Source organism: Cupressus sempervirens, chromosome 8 (genome assembly GCF_028749045.1).
Source record: "Cupressus sempervirens isolate cs-2001-9-10 chromosome 8, ASM2874904v1, whole genome shotgun sequence".
Classification (NCBI taxonomy): Eukaryota; Viridiplantae; Streptophyta; class Pinopsida; order Cupressales; family Cupressaceae; genus Cupressus; species Cupressus sempervirens.
Window position 1 is genome coordinate 617,512,344 of NC_143125.1, and position 12,635 is coordinate 617,524,978.

A 12,635-nucleotide genomic window follows, 5' to 3' on the forward strand; every position below is an offset into this window, starting at 1 on the left:
GACCTAAGGATAAAAATGTAATTGGCACAAAGTGGGTATTTAGAAATAAGCTAAATGAAGATGGAAAAGTTTCAAGAAAAAAAGCAAGGTTAGATTCTAAAGGTTATTCTCAAGAAGATGGTGAAACTTTTTCTTCTATTTCAAGATTAGAAGGTGTTAGAGCTTTATTAGTGTATGCAACACATAGTGGATTTAAAGTATATCAGATAGATATAAAATATACATTCTTGAATGAAATTTTGATGAGGAAGTCTACATTAAACAACCTAAAGATTTTGTAGATCCTAGAAAAAGAGATATGGTTTGCAAATTATACAAAGCATTGTATGGTCTCAAGCAAGCTCCTAGAGCTTGGTAAGAAAGACTTTATAACTACTTGATATGGATTAGTTTTCAAAGAAAAAATGATAACAATAGTTTGTATATCAAAAAGGGACTAGAAAAGAAGATTTTGTTAGTAGAAATATTTGTGGATGACACTTTATTTATAGGAAATGATGACTTATGCAAGGCATTTTTAGAAGAGATGAGTAAAGAATTTGAGATGTCTATGTTTGGAGAAATAAAATTCTTTTTTAGATTATAGATCCAATAGAAGAAAGATGGTATCTACATTACTCAATCTAAATATATCAAGTAGATATTAAGGAAGTTTGGAATGGACAATTCAAAACCTGTTAGAACACCTATGTTTACTAGACATAAGCTTTCAAAAAATGATGATTCCAAAGAGGTAGATCAGACCACATATAGATCAATGATTGGAAAATTGCAATATGTAGTGCACAAAAGGCTTGATATTGCATTATTATTTGGTATGGTGGCAAGATTCTTAGAAAATTCCAAAGAAAATCACATGATGGCAATCAAGAGAATCATGAGGTATCTAAAAGGTACTAAAGAATATGGTTTATGGTACAAAAAAGGAGGAAATTTGGATTTGGAAGCATTCAAAGATACTGATTGGGAAGGAAGTGTTGATGATAGAAAGATAACAAGTGGTTGAGTATTCTTTCTTGATAAAAGACTAGTGTCTTAGACAAGCAAGAGGAAAAATTGCATTTCCCAATCCACAATGGATGTAGAATATATGGTAGCAGCAATTAATTGTTCAAATATTTTTTGGTTCAAGCAACTCTTTGGCAAATATGAAGATAGAGATCAAAGATCTAGTGGTTATCTTTTGTGATAACACCACTACAATAAATATATCCAAGAATTCTGTGATGCATACCAAAACCAAGTACATTGCTATCAAATATCTTTTGTTCAAAGAATTGGTACAAGACAAAGAGGTAAGATTGGAATATGTGAATGCTAGAGAGAAAATTGTAGATATATTCATTAAGTCATTACCTACGGATGCATTTTTATATCTAAGAGGTAAGTTAGGGGTCATTCCCCTATCTGAAGATCACTAAATGCTGTTTATTAATGCATCAACTAAAGCATGTTGAAAATTAGACAGTTAATACACTATTGACAAGGCACATTGCAAATGAATTATTACATGAGGTACATTGATATTCACTGAACATTATCTTTGGCATGAGATGTCAAAGAGGGAGAAGTTTGCTGTCATATCTTACAAAAATTTTATCACTTCAAGAGTTGATAAAGAGGAAGATGTCAAAGAAGGAGAACTTGGTCTGATATCAAAGAAGAAAAGTTTTCTATCAGAAGACAATGTTGACAATAGTGTTTTTCTGACAGAGGGAGAAATTGAAGGTATAGGGAGTTCACACTGATAGAGGGAGTTCTCATGGATGAGAGTTAGAATGAATCTATTGGTATGTTCCTTATTTTTTTTATGCTCTAAAATTTTTGTTGTATTATGATATGTTGTATTGCCATCAATTCCAAAGAGGGAGATTATTGAAATGATTGATTAATTATGGATTGTCTTTGATGTTACACAAAATGTCATATCATTGCCAGTTAGTGTATGTCAATCTCACTTAGGTGTTGAAGAAATTTTCTTGTGTCTGTTGGGCATTCCAGAGTTTTCCAAGTTCAGAAGACTATGTCTATTGAGCTCACTCGCTTGTCAAAGGAAGGTTTGCAAAAGTTTAGTGCTAACCAAGCTCACTTAGGTAATGAAGGATATGTTGGATAGAACTAGTGTTAATTTAGCTCACTTGGTTACCAAAGGAACTTTGTGAAAATGCAGTTTTAACTGAGTTCACTTGGTTGACACAAGAAAATTGCTTTGAGTTAGTGTTTATTAAGCAAGATCAGCTAATGAAGGATTTTCTTGTTTTGGCATATTAAGTTCAATTGAATTATTTGTTGGTTCTAGCTGACTAAGGAGATGAATATTAATTATTCTTAGTTGTATTCAAGTTGACTTGACAATGTGTAAGATATAAATATAAGGTCAAGTTGAGGATTGAATGTGTAAAACATAATAGAAGACTTGATGATGCTTAGAGGAAGTGAATTGGAAAGATAAGCAGAATATCCTTACTGAGCTGCAAAGATACATTCAATCAAGAAGGATCAAGTGTACAAGCCAAAATTAAGATTTGTAATCAGAAACTCTATTGCATCAAAAATCAAGTCATTTCATTGTTACTCTCTAACCATTGTAGCAATGATCTAAATCTCTTAACTTAGCAACTATTTGTAAATCTTCTAACAAAGTGGAATTTTTATTTGAAGTGTCTAAAGAACTTTAAAAAGTCCTCTAATAGGGTCACACCTAATATTATGTTTTTTAACCTTTATTAGGGGTGGATCCTAATAGGGTTCACTTCAACAGAGTGAAAATTAGTAACTAGTTGCAATTGATGGTGTTTCCCAAATTGGGTTTCCATGTTAAATCTTGGTGTCAATTGTGTTCATGCTATTTTTTTATGTGTTTTGAAACTAAGTTAAATAAGGATAAACTCAAAGAATATCTTAAAGATTCTCATGCTAAGTAGTTACCCAGTTATTTCAGTGTTTACTGAGTTACAACATGTTTCTAGTGTAAACCGAGTGCATGTGTGTTTGTCGAATTACAACAGAATACAATTTAATTAGAGTTTTGATTTGTATTGACATATAAGGGATCTTAGATTTATTTTAGTGGTAACTGGTTCATCCCTCTCCTCTCAATTACTCCTCTTATATTTCCAACAATATGTTCAAAATTCTCTTGGATGATCATAAGTCCTTATCAAACATCTCTTGTCACCTTAGGTATCTAATGCATGAGATTCCTTGGTATATTGGAAATCATGTATCCATAAAAATATATTTGCATGTTTTAAATTTTCTAGTTATTTGTTTGATAGTTTGATTCAGAAAAAACTTGGTTGTCCTTTCTAGATTGTGTGAGCTTAGCTTCATATTTTGAATCATCATCCTAAGTGCACATAATTTAATATTACATTTAGTTGAAGTTACGCTTCATCTTCTTGGGTGTTGATTTCCTATGTTTTTATTCATGCGATGTATGGTATTTAATTCAATGAGGTTCTATATTTAAGATTTAGTCTTTTCTCTCTTACATTTGGACAACTAGATAATATGTGGACTCATATCTTAGGTCGCAGAAGGTTTTAAAATGTATTATGTATTTGGCCATTGATCCATTTAGGGTTAGTCCTATATTATATAGAACATTTCCTTTATTAGATATTGTTAACTGAAATTCAATCTATGTATCCTAATGAATATATAGTTAATGTAATTGAGTCTTAGAAAGTAGAAATTAGTGGGTTTTTATTTAAGATAAAAAGGACCGCTCAAGATTTGTGCATTTTGGTATATGAAGACTCTTTATCTTGTCAAATGATAAGGAGGAGATATTTTCCATTGCATGTCAAATTATGTTATTTCTTTCAATATTCAACTATGTAGTTTTTGGATTAAATTCATTGAACAATGATTATTAAACTATGGTTTGGAGGATCCTATTTCTCATGAAAATGGATGGAGAAATAAATACTCATTACATCAAGGTAATTATTATATGAGTGAAATATTAAGCCTACTCTCAAGTCACTCATATGAATATACTTTGACTCAAGCATGTTAAACTATTATTATTATTTTGTCTAAGAGTACCCTCATTAGCATGCTATCTCATTTTTAAAACCTTTAACGTATGTTTTCCCTCATGTTGGTGTAAATACGTATTTACTATTTAAACTTTACTTTAGTTTACTGAGGTTAATGCATTATTTATTATATTGCATTATTTTGTTATTTATTTGGTGAGACACTTAGGATTTTGCATACTTTTGTGAGTTGTCATGTTGACAACACAAATGTAAGCAACTCTAATTCAGCACATGGTGTCTACAACACTAGAGTTTCTATAATTAATCGAGTTGTCATGTAGACAACATAGTTATTCACACTCCTCTTTTACTACATGGTTTCTACAACATTATTTTGTGTGCTACACCTTTCTAGGGTTATCCTCTCATCATCACACTTACTCCTGTGCTTAATGGAGGATAATCCACACCTGATGGACATGTGCTGGTTGTATGACTTATCATGTTGCTAATTCCTATGCATTCTAGAAGAATTCTAGTGGCTTTTATATATAGACACTCCTAGTGTACTTTCACATTGAATCAAATACATATTGATATTCCGATCATACTCTTTTTGGTCTATTGTTGTGCTTGTGCTTGAGTTCTTTGATCTTGGGTGAATTTTTCCCTAAGGCAAATTCTTACATGGTATCAAAGCTTGGAGAATTTCTCTTCACATAGTCATTTGAGACCATTGTTGCTCCAACACCTTGGCCCAAATCTAGAGTATTGTAGTCATTGGGAGCATCTAGAGCTAGAAAAAACCTTGCCATTATGTCCAGAATGTCACTTCGATGAAAATTAGCTATAAATTTGCCTACCCTAGGCCAAAGTCAATTTTGAGACAATTTTTTTTTGCAAATTGGCAGTGGAAGGACTAATTTACAAGTTCTGGTATGATTTTTTTAGATCTACAATTTAATTTAATTCAGATCTATTAAATTATTCTTCTCTATAATTATTTTTGAATTCTACATTTTTCAAAAAAAAATTGCCCTTTGAGTAGTAGAGAAAATGTTTTTGTACTGGGGTATGCCCCTTTTAAGATGTAACTGTGTTAGGACTTTTGTCCCAGGCTAGATTGGAGGTTTTCTTCTCTATTCTTTCCTACCAATGCCCATTTCAATAGAGGAAAGTTGATGTAACAAATTTATTCTAATTAATCAAGGCCTTTGGCCATTTACTGATTTAAAAAATAAAAAATAAAAAAATAAATAAAATGTTTTTGTACATGTACCAGGCATGTGACACATTGACTCTATACCTTGTATGGAATATTCCTACCCTCGGTGGCATCTACATCAATCTAGCCTGCATCATTTATTCCACAAAGAATATTCTCATTTCAGTCAGTAAATATCCATAAATTCTAGCCAAGACTCGGCAACAAGCATAAAAACTGACAGCTTGTTTTATTTTCACACTATAGGCTCATACTTTTATTTAGCACTACAACCCATTTTCCCACCGATGTGGGATTATTGAAACAAATTATGGCGTAGTATCACTCTTTGACAACTTGCACTTTTGATGCAGTTCCTTCATCCCTGTGATTGCGATTTAATCTTTCAACCACTGCATTAAGCCTCTGGCCGCTGAGAGAACATGATTGTTGCTCCTTCCCCTTTCTCAACATCTTAGATGTGTTTTTGACCACCTCTAGCATGAACCACTTGCACTTCGATGGCAACCGATTTCCTTGCATGCTACTTTTTTTATGATGCCAGAGTTTAGATCTCTAGCCCCTTGCGACAAGTCACTAATGTTGCTACTCCTAGTTTGTTCTACCTCTGATGAGACATGTGGAAAAACACATAGTTGGCATGTGGCACTCAGCCATTTGACCCCCTATCCATGTCATCCTCCGACCGAGTTAGCACCCCAGTGCTTGACATGTCAGCATGCACACTCAACAACTATATAGTTGACACGCAAAGGTTGTACTTACACATTAGTGCCAACTAGATTTCCACGTGGATAGATCATACCTTGCCATGTCACCATGGTTGTACAACACATGGACATCTATACAGTCTAATCAGCTGCCATGTCACCCTCAGAGGCTCAAATTTTGCTTGCATCAACATTTCATAGGATTAAATTTAATGGTCATCTAACCATCATTCCCTAGCATTTTTTAACTACTATGACATCCATTTGACCATCAAATTTAAGCTCTTAGTTTTCTTCCTAGACCCCTCTCCAAATGTAGTTTTGATTTGATAGTCTAACTTTTGGAGGCCATAACTTAGTGATTTGAACTCCAAATTAGGTGCATTTTAAAAAAATTTTGGGTAGAATTTCCTAACTTTTTAGTGGTGGTGCTTTTTTATAGTTTTGGTGCACAAATTTGGCAAGAATTGCAATTTTTGGTGATTGTACCTATTTAATCCTACATTTCGCACCTTGAATTGCTCCATATGGGCTCATCTGGACACATTTTTTAGGTTCTATTTTTTGTGAAAGTGCATTATGCTTTGTCTACTTTCTAGATTTGTAATCAGATTATAGTGTTGTGTGGACAAAATCTCACTTTCAGACTTAGGGCCTTTTCTACATTATAATGCTTTGATTACTTTTCAAAAAATTTGTACATCTAAGCTATAGTTCTTAGTGATAGATTATAGCTTCAAAAGGTAGTTGTAAACAATAAAATTAGAAGTCCACTTTGTGCATTTTGACAAGTGGCCTATTTTACATGTACTACATATAAAGTGCCAAAAGCATCTTTTTTTTTGGTTGGGGTGGGGGGGGGGGGGGGGGGGTCTTTAGATTGAGTGAAAAGAGGGGGGGTGTGTATTGTGTTCTTGTGTCTCTCTTTTGTGCTCTTTTACTTTTTTGTATCATGGGTTCACCTAAAGTTCAACTTCTAACTTCATGCAATTATTCTACATGGAAAGATATTATATGGAGTAGATTAATGGAAAAAGGACTAAGTCTTTATCTTGATGGTTCAATTACAAAACCCAGTGATGCCACATCACTCAATGATTGGAGAGTTAAATACTAATAGGCTTTAGGAATTATGAGAACTTGTGTACATAGAGATCTCTTCTTCCACATTTCTAGTTTTAAGGAAGCCAAACCTACCTAGGAAAAACTTGAATCATTGTATGGTAAGGTGGACGAGGAAAAGGGATACCAGATTGGGGATGACCTACTTCTCTTGGATCCAAAGAACTTTGACACAATTCAAGATTATATCAACGTAGCCAATGAGTATAGGGCACTACTTAAAGATTGTAGTAATCCCATGAAGGATCATAATTTGATTCATCATATCTTGAAGAAGTTTCCTTCTGAGTGCGCTTCCTTTGTTTCAAGTTATAACACTCATTGGTTGACCATGGGATGTGCTTTCCAAAAGCCTACTTTTGATGCATTTGTAGAAATGTTGACTTTTGAAAAATCCCACTTGATAGATATGGGACTTCTCACATCATCAAAGACCAAAGCATTGGTGGCTAGTGATGAGAACCACTCAAGTCAATGAGGAAGAAGTTCTAACAATAGCAAGAAAAAGTAGTGGAAGCAAAAATCACAATCTGAGACACAAGAATCCTCCTCACAGCAAGGCAATTCTTCTTCCAACAAGAAGGGAAGTAATGAAAAAAAGGAAAAACTTTTTTATGCATATTGCAAGAAATTGAATCATGATGAGCATCATTGCAAGACTAAGAGAATCAATGAGTTGGAAAACTTACTCAAGAAGAACAAAATTCAAGTGTCAAATGCTTCCAAGAACTCAACTCCACCCACTTCGAAGGGAAAAGGGCAAGCACTTATGGCTAGTTCAAGTTCTTCAATGGAATGGATTCTTGACTCAGGTGCCTCCTATCATATGGGTTCTTCAAAGGGAGGCTTTCCTTCATTCAAGCAGTCACAGGTATTGCACATCTTTGTGGGAGATGATACTAAAATGAAATTTGAAGGGAAAGGACATGTGGAGATGGAAAATGGGGAATTCAAAGATATTCTCTATGTACTAAACCTTAGCTATAATCTTCTCTCAATTTACCAAATCACTCACCTTAGAGATGGCAACAATGTTGAGTTCCTTCCAGATTCAATAATAATGCAAAGTCTCAAAGATGATTCATTGGTTGTAGTGGGAAAAGTCAGTCATGACAAGAGGCTTTATTCCTTCTCCCACTTTGTGCCTAAATCTCCTTCACATGCCTTGTTAACTCAATCTAATTCACAAATAAAATTATGGCATGAGTGGTATGGCCATCTTGCCTTCCGCTATCTTCAACAACTTTTCTCTCAAAACATGGTCAAAGGTCTACCTCCAATCAACTTTTCTAAGGGTGAATGTTCAACATGTTTAGTGGATATGCATCTAAAGGAGAAGTTTGATACAAGGAAGTCTTCAAGAGAACTGGGTGTTCTTCAGTTGGTTCACATGGTTCTAGAAAGTCCTTTTGTAGGACATTAGTTAGCCAAGGTCACTACACCTTTACTTTTGCTGATGACTTTTCATGCTACACATGGATCTATTTTCTTCATCACAAGAATGAAGTGTTGGACAAGCTTCAAGCCTTCAAGATTCATGTTGAACAAAAATCAAGGAAAGTCATCAAGGTTCTACGAATGGACAATGAAAGTAGATGTGTGGACAGAAGACTTAAAGACTTTTGCAAACTTGAGGGAATTGATCTTCAAAATCCACCAGCATTTAGTCCACACAAGATAGATGTTATAGCTATGAGGATTAGAACTCTTAAGTCCATGGCAAGTTGCATGATTAAAGCCAAATCTCTTGATCATACACTTGAATTTGAAGTTGTAAGCAGTTCCACTCACATACTTAATGTAGGTCTCCTCCTAATGCCCTAAATGGGAAAACTCCTTTTGAGGCATGGTGTGGCAGAAAACTAGTTGTGAGTCACTTTAGAGTCTTTGGTTATCCAACATGGGCAAACATATCTTCTAGGGGATGCAAGGCACCACCACCTAGGCCTTGTATTTTCATCAGATATGAAGATGTTGTTAAGACATATAGACTTATTGATCTTGAGACTCATGAGATTTTTGTAAAGAGGGATGTACACTTTGAGGAAAGTTCACCCAACTTCTCCTCTAATCCTCTCCGCACTCCATACACTATGGAAACTAATAGTGATACTAGCAATAGTGATTCAATAGACTCAAATTTGTGGTATCCTATTGACAGATGCAGAGAGAGGTCACACCATCAGCACATTCCACATGCATATATTTCCACAATGATTGGTCCAGCACAATAGGGTACACCTTGTCTTCTAGCTCCAGCAATAGGGGATTGCTACATAGAAAAGATTTTAGGTTTGTTTGTGGATTCATACATAGCAGATTTGGGGAACATCATTAATGATGTACATATTCTCTTTGATGATGGCAATCCTTCTTCAGTTGTTGTGAGGGCTCACTCTGACCCTCATGTGCATTCTCTACATGATCGATCTTCATAGGTTGATATGACTGTGGATCCTTATATGCATTAGTTGAAAGAGGTCTCTTTATCATTTGAGGAGACAACTAGTTCTTTGGGATAGGTTCTACATCCATCCTTGTCAAATTTGCATTTGTTCTTTTCAGCAGTCTTGGAAGGGGCAACCATCAGCATTGACACAAGGATAGTTGAGTAGGTTTTAGAGGCATCATTAATCATTAGGATTCTTTCTACACATAGGGGAAGCATCTCACTTGTACCTTTGCCATTGTTTCTTCCAAAGAGGAGGAACATCATTCAACACTCATGGACCAGCTTCTTCCTTGGAGTAGCTATCATTGATCGATACTCTTTATTAGGGGGGGAGGGGGGAGACTACCTTGTCTCTCTTCTTCTTCTCTTTTATGGGGGGTACTTTTTCCTCTTTTGGGGTTTTCTCCTTCTCATACTTCACTATTGTATATACTTGATGTATGTCATAATTGGCAGGTCTTGATTACTCCATCCATCCATGCATCTTTTCTTTTCATCTCTCTTTTTTGGGGAGCATTTTTCCCATGAGCTTTTCCCTCTTTCTCTGCTTTATGAGAGATTACATTTCATTATGTACATGGGTACCTACCATGGCCTAGTAGCCAGGACCCAACTTGCATTTCATCCTAGTTTTTGTAAGCTTAAGGGCATTCCCCTAAGTTGTACTTAAGGGGGGGTGTTGGTGTAAATATGTATTTACTATTTACACTTTACTTAAGTTTACTTAGGATAATGCATTATTTTATTATTTATTTGGTGAGACATTTAGGAGTTCATGTACTTTAATGAGTTTTCATGTTTACAACATATAAGTAAGCAATTCTAATTCAACACATGGTGCCAACAACATTGGAGTTTGCATAATTCACTGAATTGTCATGTAGACAACACAGTTGTTCACACTCTTCTTTTAGCACATGGTGTCTACATTATTATTTTGCACGCTAGGCTTATCCTCTCATCATCACACTTACTCGTGCTTAATGGGGGATAATCCACACCTTGTGGACATATGTCTAGTCATATGACTTATCATGTTGTTGATTCCTATGCATTCTAGAGGCCTTTATATACAAATGCTCCTAGTGTACTTTCACATTGAAGTGAATACATATCGATATTCTGATCATACTCTTTTTGATCAATAGTTGTGCTTGTGCTTGAGTTCTTTGATCTTGGGTGAATTTTTCCCTAAGGAAAATTCTTACACCTCATGACCCATTCATTATATAATGTTCATAAAAAACACCACTTTTCATAGGTTTTAAAAATAGGGTAAAAAGCTAAGTGGGCTTAATTGTAGAGGAAAATCCATGGTTAAGTGTACTTGAGTTGGAGTTCATTCACTCCTTTGAGAATCACCTAGATGCAACAATTGTTAATTGATCCATTCATTATCATGAGAGGTGGTTTCTTGTAAGACATTTATTATGAAACATAGGTCAATGATTATTTTCCTTTCTCAACCTTCAAAAAGTACTATGTCTATTGATTTATATTATGACATGTATATTTCCAATTTATTTTCATTTAATTTAGTTTTGTCTTCCTTTCCTCCTACATGTTTTAAACTCAAGGAGATCATACCATCACTAAGACCTCTATACATATCTTCTAAATACTAATATGTATGACATAAAGAAGCACCACAATATCTAGATAAAATCCATACAAATATTACAAGATAATAAACTATACAAATCTAAATACATAGATATTACTATTACAATGTGCTTATATTTTAATATTTAATATTGGGGTTTCATTATTGAAACTCTATTTGAAACTAAAGTAAAAATATATAAATCATAAAGTTTACTACAATTTTAGAAACAATCAAATGTTAATAACTGATAAATGTTTAGAATAGGAAAGGAGATCAATACTAAGCATTTGTTTGAAACTAGCATTATCACAATACACATGGTAGAGAAATTAATGCCATGAATTTTTTTTTAATCCTTTTGGAAATATAATAATTTACTTGAATATAAATAGAATCATGATCATTTGAAAATGATTCCTAATAAATAGTCACCAAATGTGTTCAATGGTGTTTATTTTTCATATTTCAATAATGTGTTTTTTTTTTAATAAATATTTTATTTAACATTCTTCTCATTTCGAACCTTAATGTTTGCATATATGCCTTACTTTTGAAAATTCATATCTTATATGTCATTTATATTTTTAGATTCATCCACTTGATAAAATTTCCATAATTCAATTCATAATTGGTTTAAGTCTTTAACCAATTCTTATCATCATTACATTCTATATTTTTTATTTATTTATAATTTTCTTTATCATTTTTTAAACCACTTTATGTTATGCATATTTATTCTTTGAAACTCACCACTTTGATATTTCATGTCACATAGTAACCTATAAATGAGAATTATCTATTTACACCGATATTTCTATTATGATTTTGTATTTTCCTGCATATAATACAATATACATTTCTTTTTTATCATATATATAGAGCATATAAATATAAAATTTATGATTTATCCTATGAGTTATAATTAGATTTTAACAATTCTACCCTTGTACATTATATAATTTTTTTATGACAATTTACCATTTTATTATATTATTATAGATTCCTAAAGAAGAATCAAACATTTTCCCACAATATTGATTCTATATTTCTCCATCACAATCATAGAGTTATCTCTATAGTAGGGAAACCTTTTCTTCCTTATATTATTTTAAATTCTATAGCCATATATTTTTATACAAGACAACATGTCTTCAAATGAATTAATTTATATAACTTTATATAAGTATATCATGTCTTCCCTATTAAAAAAATATCTCTCATATTTTCACATTGCAAGACTTTCAAAGTGGAAATATTTCCCTCCTACTATTTTTATGTCATATTTATCTTAATATTTCCATATTAGTAGAATAATGTATTTTCCTCTTTAGCATTAATTATATATTAGAGGACCACTAGCTATCTATAATTTATTTTCCTATTTACCGTGTCCAAACACTATTAGATATTAAATTAGAGGCATATGCATACAATAACATATTTAAAATATTTTTATACACAAAAGTTTTTTTTGGCCCTTAAGGACAATATGATGACACCATATTCACTCATTTTAGTGGAATCCTTAAAT